Genomic DNA, 15,711 nt, shown 5'->3' on the forward strand with positions numbered 1-15,711 from the left:
GAAGAAATAAGATGGAATGGAAATGTCTCAGGAACACAAACTGTACATTTTATATCTTTCTTTTTCAAGTTAGAAACTTGAAGAATTTGACTTTTTCCTCAGTTACTATTTGAACCAAACACATCTTAGTGTGAATTAGCTTATTATATTCATGTTAGTTTGTTGGTTTGGCAAATGTTGAAGACACAGAGACTGGAAGCTATACAGGTAGTGGGGAGGACGATGCAAGGTATTGAACGGAGGGTGGCATGAATAAGGCTCCTCAGTGAATAGCATTATATTTGCAGAGATGAAGGCCAAGGTAGAGAAAGGACGTCAATAAAGATTGCAAGAGGGAAATGCAGATCAAAACCACATTGAGATTTCATCTCATCCCAGCTAGAATAGCTATTATCAGAAAGACGAAAAGTAATCGATGCTGGCAAGAATATGGAAAAAAGGAAACTCTCGTACACTGTTGGTGGGAATGTAAAGTACAGCCACTGTAGGAAATGCCATGGAGACTCCTTAAAAAAGTAAAAATGGAACTACCCAATGATTCAGCAATCCCATGGAAATCAGTGTATCAAAAAGATATTTGCACTCCCCTCTTTGTTGCAGCACATTCACAATAGCCACCACATGGAATCAACTTAAGTATCTATCGACAGATAAATGGCTAGAGAAAATGTGGCACATATACACAATGGAATATTATTCAGCCATAAAAAATAAAGTCTGTCATTTGTAGCATCATGGATAAGCGTGGAGGACATTAAGTGAAATAAGCTAGGCACGGAAAGACAAATACTCTATGTTCTCACTCAAATGTGGCAGTAAGAAAAGCTAATCTCATGGAAGTAGAGAGTAGAATGGTGGTTGCTAGAAGCTGGCAAGGGCAGGAGGGATGAAGAGTTGGTTAATGGGTACAGAACTACAGTTAGGAACAGGAGTAAGTTATCTACTATTCAGTAGCGCAGTATTGTGGTTATAGTTCTCAGTAATTTGGTGTATATTGCCAAATATCTAGAAAAGAAGATTTGAAATATTCTCAATACAAATGATGTATGTTTGAGGTGACGGTTATCCCAACTACCCTGATTTGATTCTTACACAATATTTGCATGTATTAAAATATGTACCATACAAATATTTGCAATTATTATTTATCAAAAAAGGAACTCTAAAAAAAAGATTGTAGGAAGGAGTGCCTAGAAATAAATTGTGCTACAGCTGATGTTGATTCTTGTCATGATAAAGAGACAAAATGTACAGTCCGTACAAGTTGAGATGAGTATCTTGAAGGATAGGATTTGATTTTTAAAAATTTCTGAATAAAGTAGAGAAGTAATAAAAAACTTAGAGTGTGTCATTGCCAGAGAAGGAGAAAGTAAATATAGATAGGGAGGCTAGAGACGAGGGTGGGTGATTTACACGGAGTTGGATGGGAAGGCCTCTGATGTGGAGATTTTGGAGCCAAGACCTGAAGTCAGTGAGGGAGTGAGCCCTGTGGCTAACCACAAAGCATTTGGGCAGACACATTGTGCCAGATGGGTTTGACAGACTGCAAGGAGGCAAGTGAATGAGACAGAGAGAGGTAGCTTTTCAACATCAGACTAAGAAGTTTGAACTTTCTGGAGGTGAAGGGAGATGAAGATGAGCAAGCAAGACCCATACATGTTAGATTGTATAATGTCAAAGACGGCTGTGAAGTCAGTTTTATTATGTTGTGATGTCACTGCATGAGAGTAGCATGGCTGTTTTCCTTACTTATTTGATCCATGGAGCTTGGAGTGTGAATACAGTTTTGGCAACTTATCAGGGACAGAGTAAAGTGACCTTACGCACTTACACTAAGGATGGGGACATAAATTCATGGTTTTTCAGGAAAGCGGCTGTTCAGTACATTCCAGTGACTCTAATCCAGTAGGTTTATATGGCTGGAGGTCTGAAGAGATGCATGTAAAAAGTAAGGTAGAAGAGTATATGTTGCATTGCTTTTTTTAAAAAACAGAAAGTAGAAACAATCCTTAATTCCCTATGATAATGAAATAATAACATTGATAGATCAATGCATTGGAATATTAAACAGCTTTTAAAATAATCTTTAAAAGAATTAATATAGTAAATTTTTCAGTGAAAAAAATGTGTACAGTAGCATGTATTCTCTTTGTAATGATGAAAATAGCTTTATTTTTTCTTACCATCATAGTAGAGCATGCTCATTGAAAAAAAATTATAATACATGAATGTATGAAGAAGAACTTTGAAAGGTGTATCATCTCACTGATATAACCACTAATATTCTTTTGTTGTATTTATTTCCATTTTTTAATTTTAAAAATTATTGAGCTTTGGCTATTTCCAATTATTATTTTTTTCTTTTTTTTTTTTGAAATGGAGTCTCGCTCTGTCACCCAGGCTAGAGTGCAGTGGCATGATTTCAGCTCACTACAACCTCTGCCTCCCAGGTTTAAGCAATTTTCCTGCCTCAGCCTCCCTAATAGCTGGGACTACAGGCATACACCACCACACCTGGCTAATTTTTGTATTTTTAATAGAGACGGGCTTTTGCCATTATTGGCCAGGCTTGTCTCAAACTCCTGACCTCAGGTGATACACCCACTTCTGCCTCCCAAACTGCTGGGATTACAGGCATAAGCCACTGCACCTTGCCTCCAAACTTTTTGTTTGTTTGTTTGAGAAGGAGTCTCTCTCTGTTGCCCTGGCTGGAATGCAGTGGCACGATTTCGGATCACTGCCACCTCTGACTGCCTGGTTCAAGCAATCCTCCTGCCTCAGCCTACCAAGTAGCTGGGATTACAGACATGCACCATTATGCCCAGCTGATTTTTGTATTTTTATGAGAGATGGGATTTCACCATCTTGGCCAGGATGGTCTCCATCTGACCTTGTGATCTGCCCACCTTGGCCTCCCAAAGTTCTGGGATTATAGGTGTGAGTCACCATGCCTGGCTATAACTTTTTTTTAATTAATATTCAGATATTATATATAGTAATATGCTGCTGATTTAATAAAAGGATTATCTTATATGTGGTCTTTTGTGATAACTGTAGATTTGCACACAATTGTGATAAATAATGCACACAGATCCAGAGTACCTTTTATGCCAGTTCCCCCAATGATAACATTTTGCAAAACCGCAGTACAGTATCACAACCAGAATATTAACATTTTCATCAACACAGAGATCCTTCATGTTGCTCCTTTACAGCTACACTGACCTTCCACTACCTCTATTCTGTTCTTAATTCTGGCAATCACTAATCTGTTCTCTTTCTGTCATTTCAAAAATATTACATAAATAGAATCAGACAGTATGTAACCTATTGAAATGAGCTCTTTTCACATGGCATGATTTTCTGAAGCTTTATTCAAACTGTTGAATTTATCAGTAGCTTTTTCCTTGTTTTTGTTTGTTTTGATACAAGGTCTCACTTTGTTGCCCAGGCTGCAGTGTAGTGACATGATCTTGGTTCACAGCAGCCTTGACCTCGAAGGCTCAACTGATCCTCCCACCTCAGTCTCCTGAGTGGCTGGACTCAGATGCACACCACTACACCTGGCTAATTTTGTTTATTTTTTTGTAGAGACAAGGTCTTGCTATGTTGCTTAGGCTGAGTGCTTTCCTTTTTATTGCTGAATAGTGTTCCATGGTGTGAATATACCATAATACTTTTAACCATTGACCAACTGAAGGACATCTGGGTTGTTTCCAGTTGTTTGACTATTAGAATGAAGCTACTACAAACATTCCGGTACAAATTTTTTGTACGTGTGAGCCTGTCTTCATTTCTCTGGAATAACTACCCAGGAGTATAATTGCTAGGTTCTATAGTAGTTACATGTTTAGTTTTTTGAGAAACAGCTAAACTGGCTTTCAGAGTAGCTGTGCCATTTTTGCACTCTCACTGGCAATCTAATAAGTGCTTCAGATTCTCTCAGATTCTCTGCATCCTTGCCAGCATTTGGTATTATTATTGTTGTTATTATTTTTGATTTTAGCCATTCTGATAGGTGTGTAGTGATATCTCATTGCAGTTTTTATTTGCATTTCCTTGATGGCTAATGAGGTTGGTCTTCTCAAGTGCTTATTTGCCATCTAAATGTTGTTTTTGGTGAATTGTTCATTGATGCCTTTTGCCCATGTTTTAATTGAATTGCTTGGTTTTTGTTTTTTGTTTTTTACTGTTGAGTTTTGAGAGTTCTTTATATATTCTAGGTAGTTGACCTTTGTTGATAAGGACGGGTTGGCAAATATTTTCTTTCAGTCTGTAGCTTGTCTTTTTTATCCTCTCAACAGAGTCTGTCACAGAGCAAAGGTTTTTAATTTTGATAAAGTCCAATTTTTAAATTTTTAGTGACTCTTTTAATGTTTTTGGGTTAAATCAAATAGCTATTTGCCTACCTCTAGAGTCCACAGATTTTCTATGTTTTTTCTTTCCCTAAAATTTTTAGTTTTATGTTTTACATTTAACTCCATGATTATTTTTGAGTTAGTTTTGATATAAGGTGTAAGACTTAGGTCAAGTTTCTCTCTCTCTCTTTTTTTTGGCCTATGAATGTTCAGTCACCTCAGCACCATTTGTTGGAAAGACCATCTTTCTTCCATTGAATTGCTTTTGCACTTTTGTAAAAAATCATGTGGGAATATTTGTATGGATGTATTTCTGAGTTCTCTGTTCTGCTCCATTGAACAGATTCCATTGGTATCCACCAATACTACAGTATTGATTTCCATAGCTACATGTAAAATCCATTTTTATAGGATTAATGTTATTGTTATTTTCGAGACAGGATCTCACTCAGTTGCCTAGGCTGGAGTGCATTGGCACAATCACCAGCTCACAGCTCACTGCAGCTTTGACCTCCCAGGCTCAAGCAGTCTTTCTATCTCAACTTCCTGAGTAACTGGCGCTACAGGCAGGCATGTGCCACCATACTTGGCACTTTTTAAAAAAAATTTTTTGTAGAGAGGGGTTTTACTATGTTGTTCAAGCTGGTCTCAAACTCCTGAGCTGAAGGTATGTGGTAATCCTCCCACCTTGGCTTCCTGCAGCAGCCTAATTTTTATATCAGTAATATAGTTTTACATTGTTTTTATTAATTGTATATACTAGCAGTTTATTTAAGTCTGGGTTGTACATTTAGGTTTTTAATTTTTTCCATTGTAAATAATTATAGAAGAACCTGAACATATATTTTTATACATATCTGTTTGTGGCCTTTTCTAATTATTTCCTTATAATAAATACCAAAAGTGAAATAGCTAGGTGTGGACAGTGTTAAGATTTTGTTTTTCACTTTAGAGCTTTAAGTCCTCTGGAATTAATTTTATGTATATGGTGTGATGTGGAAATCAAAATGTTTTCCTTATGTTAAGACAATTACCCTATTAGCATCCATTGAATTTTTTGCTCACAGATCTATAATGCTTACTCCATCATCTATGAAGTTTCTATATATACTATGCTTATATTTATTTCTGGTCTCTGTGTTCCACTAATCTATTTACCTATCCTTGTGCCTACACTATCCTATTTTAATTACCAACGCTTTATGATAAGACTTCAGGGGAGAGTGGAGGCATTGTAGAGGCAAGGCAAGTCTCTTCTTACTTTTCTTGTTCTCTTCAAAGTTTTAATTTGTCATGTTCCATTAAAGCCCCTATAGGGATTTTTTTAAATGTGTATTCACCTTAGAGATTATTACATACATCTGACATTTTTGAGATAATGTGTTTCTTTCAATGAATATAAGATTCTTTCCCTGTACAAGTCTTGCACACTTTTGTTTGATATATTTTTTAGGTACTTGGTAGTTTTGATTAGTATTGTAAATGAACTATTTTTTCTAATACCTTTTTTTTTAGTGCCCCTAATCTCTGCATTGTGTGGTGATTCCTCAGTGTTTTTCTTTAATGAATTGCTTTTATTGGATAGATTTTATTTTGTAGAGCAGTTTTAGGTTCATAGCAAAATTTAATATGGAGTACAGAGAGTTGCTCTATACCTCCTGCCCCACACATGCACAGTCTCTCCACTGTCAGCATCCTACTCTGGTTCAGAGTGTATGTTTTTTACAATCACTGAACTTCCACTGACAGTTATCACCCAGAGTTCATAGTTTAGGGCTCACTCTTGATGTTGTACATTCTATGGGTTTGGAGAAACATATAATGGCATGTGTCCACCCTTAGAGTATCATACAGAGTAGTTTTACTGTCCTAAAAATCCCATCTGCTCCACTTATTCAACTCTATCTTCCACTAACCCATGACAACCCCTACTCTCTCCATAGTTTTGTCTTTTCCATAATGTGATATGGTTGGAATCATATAATATGTAGCCTTTTCAGACTAGCTTCCTTCACTTAGTAGTATGCATTCAAGATTCTTCAGAGTCTTTTCATGGTTTCACAGCTCATTGGTTTTTAGTGCTGTGTAATATTCCATTGTCTGGATGAACCAGTTTATCTGTTTACTTACTGGTTGTTCACTTACTTGATTGTTTTCAAGTGTTGGCAATAAAGAATAAAGCTTCTGTAAACATCTATATTGCAGATTTTGTGTGGTTGTAAGTTTTCATCTTTTTTGGGTTAATACCAAGGAGTTTGATTGCTAGATCCCATGTTAAGATTATGTTAAATTTTATTAGAAACTACTAAGTTGTCTTCCAAAGTGGCTATACTATTTTGCATTCTTACTAGTGTGATTGAGAGTTCTTTCTGCTCCACATTCTCACCAGCATTTGATGTGGTCAGTGTTCTGGATTTTGGCCATTCTAATAGGCCATTTTAATAGATGTGTAGTGATACCTTGTTTTCATTCACAATTCCGTGATGACATCTGATGTTGAGCATCTTTTCATGTGCTTATTGTTTATCTTCTTTATTGAATTACGTTTTCAGGTCTTTTGCTCATTTTTTAATTGGCATGTTTATTTTCTTATTGTTGAATTTGAGTTCTTTGTATATATTGGATAACAGTTCTTTATCAGATATGTCTTTTGTAAAATATATTTTTCTCTGTGGTTTGTCTTCTTATTCTCTTAAGTGGCTTTGCAAAACAGAAATGTTTTTATTTTAATGAAATCTAGCTTATCAATTTTTTCTCTCATGGGTCATGCCTTTGGTGTTGTAATCATCCCAAATCTAAGGTCATCTAAATTTTCTCCTATGTTATAGTCTAAGAGTTTTCTGATTTCGTGTTATAATGTAGGTCTGGGGTCCATTTTGAGTTCATTTACAAGGGCATAATGTCTGTGTCTAGATTCTATTTTTATTTTATTATTTTGCATGTGGAGAGCTAGTTGTTTCTGACCCACTTGTTGAAAAGACAGTCTTTTCTCCATTATATTGCCTTTGCTCCTTGTCAAAAATCAATTGCCCATATTTGTTCGGGTCTATTTCTGGGCTCTCTATTGTTCCGTTGATCTATTTGTCTGTTCTTTCACCAATACCACACTGTGTTGATTGTTGTACCTTTACTGTAAGTATTGAAATTGGGTAGTGTTTGCCTTCCAACTTTCTTCTTCACTTTCAATCTTGTGTTGACTATTCGCAGTCTTTTCTCTCTCCATAAAAATTTCAGAATCAGTTTATCTATAGCTACATCTATTATCTCTTCTAGTTGGCTCTTTTTTTTACTGTATGAGAAATTCGATTTTGTGTTCCATAAAAGTATTTAACTCCAATGAGTTCCAATAGCTTTCTTAAAAATTATCTTGGATTTTTTTCTACATGAACAAATTCATCATCTCTCAGTGGTGATTATTTTGTCTGTGTTTACCAATTTATATAATTCATTTTTCCCCATATTACAGTATTTCATCAGAGCCTTGCAGAATAAGGTTGAATAATATCCATGATAGTTGGCATTCTTATTTTGTCCTTGAATTTAATGAAATATAATGTTTAGGAAAACAGTATAAATGAAAAGATTGTGTTAGGAAAAAACAAAGACATTTCTTTCTCACAACCCCTCCCCACCCTGAACTACAATAAATTTGGGAAGCAGTCTAGAGGTAAAAATAACTAACAAGATACATATTACTGTATTCAAATAATTCAAATATGGAAATATTAGAGATACTTGCCTGTTTCACTGTGCATTCTCAGTACTTGAGTAGGCATTGAGAGTGGATGAAAAGCATCAATGGAAAGGTACAAAAGAGCCTAAGTCATAGGTATTGTATTCATTCATTCCTTTATCCAGCTCTAGCTGGGTACCAGCTACATGCTGAATGCCGTGTAAGGCACAGGATACAATAGGGAGCAAGGACAAGCATGGCCCCTGCTGTTTTAGAATCACAGCGTATGTTTCATAAATAGAATGCATGAAAGAGTCAGTGACTGTCAGAGAAAGGAAAACTTATTATTGTGATTTTAGGAGGTGATCAGATGCAGAACCGTTAAGCGTGGCCTTAGTTAAGTAGAGTTCCCAGAATAGTGCAGAATGGTGCTTTCTTTGTATGATTCTTATTTTTAAAACTATTTTGGATAGAAAACGAAGCTAACATACATTAAATTAAAAAGTATTTAAAATGAATAGTTGATGCATCTGGAGCTTGACGGAAGGAATTTATTATCTACTATCTTATGTCTTATAGTAAAACTGTTAATTAAGGCTCAGGTGGTCCTGCCAGATTTATGTCTAACTGCAAAAGGTTATTAAAATTAGCATTCATACAAAAAAGTTTTGGTTTCAGCCCACTGTACAAACAGAAATAAAAGTAACTGCCAATCTATGTAGGTTTTATAAATAATTAAAGGCTGTAGCTTAGTAAAATATCTATTCTGTTATAATTTTCTAAAAAGCCATTAGGATATGCCTGTAAACACCTTTCTTCCCTAAGAGCTAGCTAACCTTAGTAGATGTGAATAGCATTTTAGGCTTCATAAGATTTGCAGAAATTTGCGCAGATATCATTGCCCTTCTTTTTTCTTTGTTGGATTGCTTATTCTCCTGCTAGTGTTGGCTCATTAGTGTCTTGAGAGATGTGTTACTTCCCTTTTCCAGGGAATCCAAAGCACTTTTATCTCTCATTATCTTTAGATCATACGAAATTTGTGCCATGGTGGGCTTCTATTTCTGGAAAGGCAGAAATCTCATAGTGGTAAATCTCCTTGGCAGTGTTTAAATTTCACTTGCTGTCCTTAGCTCATAGCTAGTTAACTGTTTTAAAACTAAAGTATCTGGGATTTTGAAGTTTGAAAGGGAAAGAAGGGGCTCCAGGCCCTGATTTATTTTTGCCATTATATGTCTTTGTGACCTTAGCTTTGTAATTTCAGTTTGTATCTTGCAGGGGCTGGTGTAAAATCTGGTAACCTCAGTAATTCCTTCTAGCTCTAATATTTAAAAATCCTTTTATAACAATGTTTTTACTTTTTACTTTCGTTCACCTCAGTCACAACCTTGAGACTGTTTTATTCAGGATTATTTTAAGCACATGTGACAGAAAAACTAACTGAAAAACCAAAAAGGGAATTTTTTTGCCTCAGGGAATCTGTAGAGTTTAACGTCTCAGCAAGGGATTGTCCTGATAGCCCCAACAGAAACTTTGATAAGGGATCTTATCGGGAGGATGAAGAGCCCACCTCCGGAGCAGCAGGAAAATTGTAGAGGGAGGTGGACGGGTCAAGTCAACCCCACCCGAGCAAAATACATGGCTCTGCAAAGAGGAGGGGAGAATGGCTGCTGGGCATTCTCTGCAAAGAGGAGGGGAGCAGAGGAGGGGAGAATGGCTGCTGGGCATTCTCTGCAAAGAGGAGCCCAGAATGGCTGCTGGGCTTTGCAAAGAGGAGGGGAGCAGAGGAGGGGAGAATGGCTGCTGGGCATTCTCTGCAAAGAGGAGGGGAGCAGAGGAGGGGAGAATGGCTGCTGGGCAGGCAACAGTAATGTGATCGCCCCAGAAGGAATTCTCTGCACTCTTTGAATCACAAGATTTAGAGAGGAGATGCCAGCCTGAGATTCACATAGGCTAGAGAGTCTGCAGCCAGAACGCAATCTCAGGTTTTCCAACACCTGGTCTCTGACATTCCCAGCTACACTCCCACTGTTGGTTAGTAATTTTCAAGATTATAGAGTAAGTATGTGATTTGTGAAAAGCCATTTTTGTTTTCTGCCTTTGTTCCTGGAAATTGAAAGGAATGAATTGAAAACTCGTAAACTCTTCAAGTTGTGGGTAATAGCATTTTTTCCCTCTTTCTAGGATAAACCAGCCAGGAATTCAGGTTAAAGTGTTCTTCTTGTACCAAGATACTTTATTAAGAGAATAAAATATGGCCAGGTGCAGTGGCTCATGCCTATAATCCCAGCACTTTGGGAGGCCAGGCCGGGCAGATCACAAGGTCTGGAGTTCAAGACCAGCCTGACCAACATGGTAAAACCCATCTCTACTAAAAATACAAAAATTAGCCAGGCGTGGTGGCTTGCACCTGTAATCCCAGCTACTCAGGAGGCTGAAGCAAGAGAATCACTTGAACCTGGATGGTGGAGGTTGCAGTGAGCTGAGATTTCACCACTGTACTTTAGCCTGGTGACAGAGTGAGACTCCATCTCAAAAAAAAAAAAAAGATAGTAAAATATACATGATATATAAAAGTGTATAACATGGTTTAGCCTATTGTAATTTTGTTTTTGTTTTGAGACAGTCTCGTTCTCTCACCCAGGGTGGGGTACAGTGGTATGATCTTGGCTCACTGCAACCTTTATCTCCCAGGGTTGGGTGGTGATCTTCCCACCTCAGCCTCCTGAGTCGCTGGGACTACAGGTGATGTTTTGTTTATTTGTTTTGTTTCGGTAGAGATGGGGTGTTGCTGTGTTGCCCAGGCTGGTCTCAAGCTCCTGGGCTCAAGCAGTCCTTCTGCCTCAACCTCCCAAAGTGCTTGGATTACAGGTGTGAGCCATGGTGCCCAGCTAGCTTATTGTGTTTAGTTTTAGCTTTTTAAAATATTATTATTTTTAAGAGGCTAGAACGGACCAGAGAGAAGCCAATGTTTTATGTTAAATTATTTTTTCTAATCTTACAGATCCTCTTGTTTCATAATCTTTGATTCCTATGTTTAAAGAATGTATCCTATATCATCTTTGAAGCCTACATTCAAGCTTAAATAGGCATTTGTAATGGGCATATGGTTTGAACAGCCTGGTAACTGTTATTTGTCATGACAGTGAACACCAGGTAAAACATTCAAGTAGGAAACCCCAGGATCTGGTAATTATGGTGGACCTATTAGACTTGAGGTCCCCAATCCCTGCGCCATGGATCAGTGCCTGTCCATGGCATATTGGGAACCAGGATGCACAGTAGGAGATGAGTGGCAGCAAGCAAGCATTATTCCCTGAGTTCCACCTCCTTCGGATCAGTGGCAATAGATTCTCACAGGAGTGTGACCACTGTTGTCAACTGCACACACAAGGGATCTAGGTTGCGTGCTCATCATGATAATCAAGTGCCTGATGATCTGACGTGGAACAGTTTCATCCCAAAACCATCCCATCTCCCTCTTCCACTCTGGGTCCAAGGAAAAATTGTCTTGCATGAAACTGTTGCCAAAAAGGTTGAGGAATGTTCTATGAGACAGTCTGAGGGTTTTTAAAAAAATTACTCTTTGTCTAAAGTCCCAGCTTTCCAGCTACTGTAAGTAACAGTCACATCACCAGTAACATGATTTTGAAAAATTTAGAGGTTTGAAGCCCCCCTTTTCACATATATGTATGTAAGATTGGGAGCAGTCACATGTTAACAGGACTCACCAATGTGAGGCATTTGTGAGGTTTGAGATTGGACACTACTGAAAAGGCATATTTTACTTTGGAGCAGAATATTCCAGTGACAAGATATTCATGTTGCTTTGTCACAAGAAATGAAATTGATAGACTATTTTTTAACAGTATAAGGAAGGCTTTCCCTTTTCCATGTTTAGAAGAAAAATATAACCTTTATACCTATGGATTGCTTCTTCTTTCATGGTTTTATAAATTTTTACTTTTTATTTTTAGTTGACAGATTCTTCTTTTAATGTGGTACTGTATTAGACTTTACCTTGGTCCTTTTGTAAACACATAGCTCATATTTAGGAGAGTGCATGACAAATGGGATTTTAGAATGGATGTCAGTAATAAAATGAAGGGCCAGCAAAGACAGGCTGACTTGCTTAGTATAATTATTACCATCTCAAATTTCCTTTACCTTTCTGATAAAATGTTTAATTTTTTTGGAAAAAAAATAAGTTCTCTTAGAAAGCTATGGCGATATTCTTTTTTTTTTTTTTTTTTTTTAGTTGCATTTTAGGTTTTGGGGTACATGAGCACAGCATGCAAGACAGTTGCGTAGGAACACACATGGCAGTGTGCTATTCTTTCCTTCTCCCCTTCACCCACATTTGGCATTTCTCCCCAGGCTATCCCTCCCCACCTCCCCCTCCCACTGGCCCTCCCCTTTTCCCCCCAATAGACCCCAGTGTTTAGTACTCCCCTTTCTGTGTCCATGTGTTCTCATTTTTCATCACCCGCCTATGAGTGAGAATATGCGGTGTTTCTTTTTCTGTTCTTGTGTCAGTTTGCTGAGGATGACGTTCTCCAGATTCATCCATGTCCCTACAAACAACACAAACTCATCATTTCTGATTGTTGCATAATATTCCATGGTGTATATGTGCCACATTTTTCCAATCCAGTCTATTATCAATGGGCATTTTGGTTGATTCCAGGTCTTTGCTATTGTAAACAGTGCTGCAATGAACATTCGTGTACATGTGTCCTTATAGTAGAACAATTTATAGTCTTTTGGATATATACCCAGTAATGGGATTGCTGGGTCAAATGAAATTTCTATTTCTAAGGCCTTGAGGAATCGCCACACTGTCTTCCACAATGGTTGAACTAATTTACACTCCCACCAACAGTGTAAAAGTGTTCCTTTTTCTCCACATCCTCTCCAGCATCTGTTGTCTCCAGATTTTTTAATGATCGCCATTCTAACTGGCGTGAGATGGTATCTCAATGTGGTTTTGATTTGCATCTCTCTGATGACCAGTGACGATGAGCATTTTTTCATATGATTGTTGGCCTCATATATGTCTTCTTTCGTAAAGTGTCTGTTCATATCCTTTGCCCACTTTTGAATGGGCTTGTTTGTTTTTTTCCTGTAAATCTGTTTGAGTTCTTTGTAAATTCTGGATATCAGCCCTTTGTCAGATGGGTAAACTGCAAAAATTTTTTCCCATTCTGTTGGTTGCCGATCCACTCTAGTGACTGTTTCTTTTGCCGTGCAGAAGCTGTGGAGTTTCATTAGGTCCCATTTGTCTATTTTGGCTTTTGTTGCCAATGCTTTTGGTGTTTTGGTCATGAAGTCCTTGCCTACTCCTATGTCCTGGATAGTTTTGCCTAGATTTCCTTCTAGGGTTTTTATGGTGCCAGGTCTTATGTTTAAGTCTTTAATCCATCTGGAGTTAATTTTAGTGTAAGATGTCAGGAAGGGGTCCAGTTTCTGCTTTCTGCACATGGCTAGCCAGTTTTCCCAACACCATTTGTTAAACAGGGAATCCTTTGCCCCTTGCTTGTTTTTGTCAGGTTTATCAAAGATTGTATAGTTGTAGATATGTTGTGTTGCCTCCGGTGCCTCTGTTTTGTTCCATTGGTCTATATCTCTGTTTTGGTACCAGTACCATGCTGTTTTGATTACTGTAGCCTTGTAGTATAGTTTGAAATCCGGTAGTGTGATGCCCCCCACTGTGTTCTTTTTGCTTAGAATTGACTTGGCTATGCGGGCTCTCTTTTGGTTCCATATGAAGTTCATGGTGGTTTTTTCCAGTTCTGTGAAGAAAGTCAATGGTAGCTTGATGGGGATAGCGTTGATTCTGTAAATTACTTTGGGCAGTATAGCCATTTTCACGATATTAATTCTTCCTAACCATGAACATGGAATGTTTCTCCATCTGTTTGTGTCCTCTCTGATTTCGTTGAGCAGTGGTTTGTAGTTCTCCTTGAAGAGGTCCCTTACGTTCCTTGTGAGTTGTATTCCAAGGTATTTTATTCTTTTTGTAGCAATTGTGAATGGCAGTTCGTTCTTGATTTGGCTTTCTTTAAGTCTGTTATTGGTGTAGATGAATGCTTGTGATTTTTGCACATTGATTTTATATCCTGAGACTTTGCTGAAGTTGCTTATCAGTTTCAGGAGTTTTTGGGCTGAGATGATGGGGTCTTCTAGGTATACTATCATGTCGTCTGCAAATAGAGACAATTTGGCTTCCACCTTTCCTATTTGAATACCCTTTATTTCTTTTTCTTGCCTGATTGCTCTGGCTAGAACTTCCAGAACTATATTGAATAGGAGTGGTGAGAGAGGGCATCCTTGTCTAGTGCCAGATTTCAAAGGGAATGCTTCCAGTTTTTGCCCATTCAGTATGATATTGGCTGTTGGTTTGTCATAAATAGCTTTTATTACTTTGAGATATGTTCCATCGATACCGAGTTTATTGAGGGTTTTTAGCATAAAGGGCTGTTGAATTTTGTCAAAGGCCTTCTCTGCATCAATTGAGATAATCATGTGGTTTTTGTTTTTGGTTCTGTTTATGTGGTGAATTACGTTGATAGACTTGTGTATGTTGAACCAGCCTTGCATCCCCGGGATGAATCCTACTTGATCATGGTGAATAAGTTTTTTGATTTGCTGTTGCATTCAGCTTGCCAATATTTTATTGAAGATTTTTGCATCTATGTTCATCATGGATATTGGCCTGAAGTTTTCTTTTCTTGTTGGGTCTCTGCCAGGTTTTGGTATCAGAATGATGTTGGTCTCGTAAAATGATTTGGGAAGTATTCCCTCTTTTTGGATTGTTTGAAATAGTTTTAGAAGGAATGGCGATATTCTTTTGAATCTCCTTTTGATCTTCTTTCCATCTAATCTCTGAGTGTTCTAATAAGGAGTGTTTATGCTAAAAAACGCATTATAAGAGAAATCCGTTGGCTGTATTTTAAGTAATTAAAAGATTATATTTATTTTTTGGTGGTATTTTCAACCACTTAAATTTCCCAAGACTTTCACAGCCTCTCCTCAAAGGATGGACCAGGATCCTCTCAGAACTGATTTTTCCAGATGGTTCGTTTCTGTCTTTTTTTATTCTTTTGCCGCATCCTCAATGCTGTGTCCGGCAGTGCCCATCACTCTCATTTGTGGTCAGCACAGGCCTACACCAATTGTCTGGTAACCCCACTGAATGTGTTGTTTAGTATTTGTCAGCCAAGAAGAAAGAAGTGCCATGTGTTTGCCCCTGAAATAATCAACACAATATTCTTGTCTTCCTGATTGATTGATGATTCCTAGGATGTTTTCCCCAAAAGAGAGAGCTTTGCCTAACACTATGCTGATTGTTGAAGTTTGTAAAATCTGTCTCCCTCTCCAGTGCTATAATAACTCCTTGTTCTAGCATTTCCAGGGATGCTGCTTCTCTCCCTGCTTGCTGACAGATTTTGTATATTCACATCCTGTCTCCACCAGTGCATGTTCTTGTTCAGCAGTGATCAGTTCAATGTTTGACGGGTTGTATCTTTCTTTTTTATTTTAAGTGAGACAAAAGCATCATAAGAACTTGAAAGAGTACTTCTTAATGCAGTGTAAAGTTAAAGTATATTTGAAAATGTAAAATTCTTACAATCAAGAAATAATACCAGTAATAGCACTGGTAAAGCCCAGGAATAATTGAAA

General features: G+C 37.6%; 1 protein-coding gene across 4 annotated transcripts in view; it reads left to right on the plus strand.

Annotated features, from left to right (window-relative positions):
- The window catches only part of RAPGEF5 (Rap guanine nucleotide exchange factor 5), a 261,457-nt gene that overhangs the window by 97,952 nt on the left and 147,794 nt on the right, over positions 1 to 15,711 (plus strand). The gene's annotated exons all lie outside the window — the stretch shown is intronic.

The sequence above is a fragment of the Callithrix jacchus genome, chromosome 11 (genome assembly GCF_049354715.1).
Source record: "Callithrix jacchus isolate 240 chromosome 11, calJac240_pri, whole genome shotgun sequence".
In the NCBI taxonomy this organism is placed as follows: domain Eukaryota; kingdom Metazoa; phylum Chordata; class Mammalia; order Primates; family Cebidae; genus Callithrix; species Callithrix jacchus.